Here is a 4,127-nt window from a genome sequence, read left to right as displayed (position 1 = left end):
CTGTGCAGGTTCGTCATGGAGCAACTGGGCGTCCAAAATTTAACATTTCTCCGGATTCTCTGTTACATCTCATCAACCAAGGTCTTCCTGTGCCGTGTATTGCTAACTTGATTGGAGTGTCCACTCGCTCTCTCTTCAGAAGAATGAGAGAGTTTGGCTTTTCTGTCAGAGCAACCTATAGCACCTGTTCAAACGCAGAGTTGGACCATTTGGTAACTGAAATCAAAAAAGACATGCCTCATGCTGGGTACCGCTTGGTTAAGGGAAGCTTGCAGGCGTCGCACCTACTCAGTTCCTGGTCCCAAAGCTCTGGTCCACGTGGACACCAATCACAAGCTAATACGGTCTGTATAATTCTAAGAGTTAAAGAGTATTGTCTTGACCAGCTGTATATGAAAACTGTCATGATATCACTTCTGTTTTGATGCCATATAAATGAAATGGATTTCACTTACATATATTGCAGGCTGTACTATTATAGTGTCTTTTGTCTAACCAAGTACAACATTGTAATTTTTGGTGCTGTGGATGGCTTTTCTCGAAAGGTATAATTTACGTTAAAAAATTTAAGAGAACAGCTTGAAAAAGAAAGAAATCACCCCCTTTTTTCTATAGATCATGTACCTGGGTGCAGCGAACAATAATCGGTCCTCAACAGCACTGGCCTTCTTCCAGCAATCGGTGGACAGATATGGATTTCCATCAAGGTATACAGTGGGTCATTCCTTGCCTTGCGTTCCTCACTACAATATGCAATCTTGTATGCCATGCATCTAAAGAATGTACAGAAGGATATAAAGCAAAGAGATGAAAAGGTAATAATGGTGCTCTCTCTGTTCTCTCAGAGTGGAGGATCCATGTTTCTGACAAAACACTTTATTGTATTTTTAGATAAATTAAATGGGCAGTACCTGGTAGCCTTGTCAGCTTAAATGGAGTATAAATCAACATAAAAAATAGTATTTGCAGTATATTAAATTGTTTTTGACCTAATTATTTTACACTGAAATGATTACACACTTGAGACAGACAGACCGCAGTGCTCGCTGCTCGGCGGTCCGAGGAAAAACACACAGGCCGCGGTGCTTGGTGCTGCCACAGCGAAGACGTCTTTGACATGGTTTAGTGACTAAACGTTCATTAAACAAATACTGAGCAAACTTCCAGAAGGCTTCAGTAAGCATAGAGCTATCGATCGCCAGTGGATTGGGCTAATCCAACTTCCTAAAGTGTCACAATAAGTGGGAAAAACGAGTCCAAAAAGACGTATAATAGGTGATCTGGCAACACGGAGGCTGCACCCGCGCCCTCACTCACAAGTCACAACACGCTCTCAAGCCCCGTTCACTGTTCTAACGTTACCTTCTCGCAGCGACATGAATTGCAAACACTCATATGAAGTGGTTTAAAAGGCTAATTAATCATTCAGAGAGCTTGAAATTTTATTTTTGAATATAAAAAAAATTACCGAGGCCCGGACCTCGGTGACCTCATAGCTGGCTACGGCCATTCACCCTACCCACGACAGACATTTCTGAAGTTTGATATTTACTAACATTTCTAACATTTGATTTTTCACCAGCAACGACTGCAAACTCACCTGTTGGCCACTCATCTTGCCAACATTATGAAGCTGCAGACTCGGAGCCTGCATCTACAGTCCCGCACCCAGAGTCCCGCATTCTCAGACCCCTCGTTTTTCGAGACAGCGCCTCCTACTGTTTCGAAGATCGTATAACACCCTTATCCAAATGCCATTGAAAACAATAGGATGCAATATTACGGTCTCGTTTTATTTAAAGAACGTAAATATTTGCGTTCCCTGCTTAATGCATGTGCCAGAAAAACTCATTGTGTTCTCTGACTAACAAATTACCCAGTAGTTATTTTTGGAGCGTGGGTGTAATTGAAAGAAAATTACTGATGGAAGGGATACAATTACAGATTGAACTATCTTCTGAAAAATATTGTGATATAATATTGCTACAATGTTTTTTTTTATTCAAATTCCAATTTTTCTTTCAGTTCAAATGGTCTAATTAACATTATACCATGCTAACATTACAAAACCTGTTTTTTGATATTTTGAATGCAAAGCAAAACTCAAATAAGAATAGACAAAACACCAATAATAAACAATTCTGTACTTTATTTAACGAACACCTAAACATCATCTTGCTGTAAACAGGACAAAGCAAAGAAAAAAGGAAGAAAGAATTGTGTTAGTGACTTTACTTTTCATCTTCAATTGCATAAAAAAAAAACTCCTCATTTATAAGTCGCTTTGGATAAAAGCGTCTGCTAAATGAATAAATGTAAAATGTAATGTAAATGCATAAGGTAAAATAATTACTTTCTGGTAGACGAATGTTTCTTCTTTTTTCATTCTTTTTGCAATCGCTCTGTCAAATTCCTCGACTTCACTAAAATTAAAGATGAATGCCATTGTCAAAAATATTGTGTAATAATAAATATATATATTTTTTTTTTTTTTGCAAATGCAAATTACAAGCATACCTAGGGTGATAAGTAGGGCCACGGAGGAACACCTCCTCAGCCTCCTGCCAGGATAATGCCTGCATCTCACATAGGCCATGAATGATGGCCTGTCCATTAAAATAAATAAATAAATATATAAAACATTTCAGTCAATACAAATTAAAAGAAGGAACCCAAACAAAAGGCCAAATGACACATTCTAGCTCACATGTTAATACCATAGACTGGTTAATACATAGTGAAGGCATAGTAAATTTGATAGGCAATTGTATGAGTTGTAAATGGCTGGCAACAACTTCATATCACAGTTAAATTAATATTGATTAATTTTAATACTTACGTTTTATAAGAACTAATTTAAGTAGTCTACATAAATTATATAAAGTAAAATAATTACTCCGGCATTAATTAATTCAATTTATAGTTTTAGGAGAAAAGGTCCGGTAATTAAAAAAAGGTCAAAGGGTAAATCTGATTAAATAATTAATGATGACATTCTTTGATATTAACACACTTAATGTATTTAATTGGTCTACTTTAATGTCAACTAATTTTAATACAATTTTTACAATGGCTTGTCTACAAAAAGTCCAAGGTTAAAGGCTAACGTTAGCTATCAAAATATTTTCGGGGAAAAAAGGTGAAAAAACATACATTAACGGCTCAAATTTTGTTACAAACTATCTTTACAAATATTAAATGGACTATTCATATGTTGGTGTATCGATCTATAAAGTAGGCTAGTTTGATTAAAAAAGAAATCGAATGAGTATGATTCGCTAAATAAAATTGACGATACTTACGTTTCTGCTTAAGTTCTTCAAATGTTTATCCGATTGATAGGAGGCGCTGTCTCGAAAAACGAGGGGTCTGAGAATGCGGGACTCTGGGTGCGGGACTGTAGATGCAGGCTCCGAGTCTGCAGCTTCATACTACCAGAGAATGTCTAATATGGCGAGAAGTTTCACTCTCAGTACACTTCCGGCTTCTGAACTGGTTGCAGTTCCTCTCTGATTCCACATGAGGGCGCTCACAGGACGAGTGCAGAATGAATGGAGGTCTATGGCGCTATACCAATAAAAATCCACTTTTCTCAGGATATAATTTTTTGTCTAGTAATTTGAATGTTGTGTTCGAAAGGAGATGCAAATAAATTACACATTGCTGGGTGTTAGATTTTTTAGAGTCACTTATTTGCTTTAAAATGTCTTTGAAAGTGTCAATGACGTCATACACATGTACGACCAGAGACATGGCTTTACGGCAATCCTTCACTCACTCTGGTGCTTTCGCGCTCTGCACTTTCTTTTCTCTCCAGTCATCGACAACACAGCTGACACAGGTAAACACACGTGCTAGAAGAGTTTTTGTTTTGTTTGTTTCTGGTCCCGCTTCGGATGACACGATGCCATCAAGCGGTATCTCTGGTCGTAATCAGTCCTTCACTGACCAATCAGCGTTCATTAGCAGAATGCTAGCATGTTATGGGCAACAACAACTCAACCTGTAAGAAATCAAAATGACATAAGTACTCGTTCATTCAACTTTCGACCTATAACCCATGTTGAACTGTAATGAGTATCTATTGTGATGAGTACTGATTTATGCCTGCAGGTGGCAGTAATGTG

The 4,127-nt window shown here is 37.7% G+C and overlaps 1 long non-coding RNA gene across 1 annotated transcript; it reads right to left on the bottom strand.

Annotated features, from left to right (window-relative positions):
• Window positions 1-2,134: 2,134 nt before the first annotated feature.
• On the bottom strand, window positions 2,135-3,587 carry LOC311072370. Its single transcript, XR_014604006.1, has 4 exons — window positions 3,303-3,587; window positions 2,518-2,606; window positions 2,354-2,423; window positions 2,135-2,178 (listed from the first exon to the last, which is right to left on the bottom strand). It is a non-coding gene; the product is annotated as an uncharacterized lncRNA (long non-coding RNA).
• Between the last annotated feature and the right edge of the window lie 540 nt (window positions 3,588-4,127).

This window comes from Abramis brama, assembly GCF_963993115.1.
Source record: "Abramis brama genome assembly, chromosome: 21".
NCBI classification, from domain to species: domain Eukaryota; kingdom Metazoa; phylum Chordata; class Actinopteri; order Cypriniformes; family Leuciscidae; genus Abramis; species Abramis brama.
This window is presented reverse-complemented; position numbering and strand designations above follow the sequence as displayed.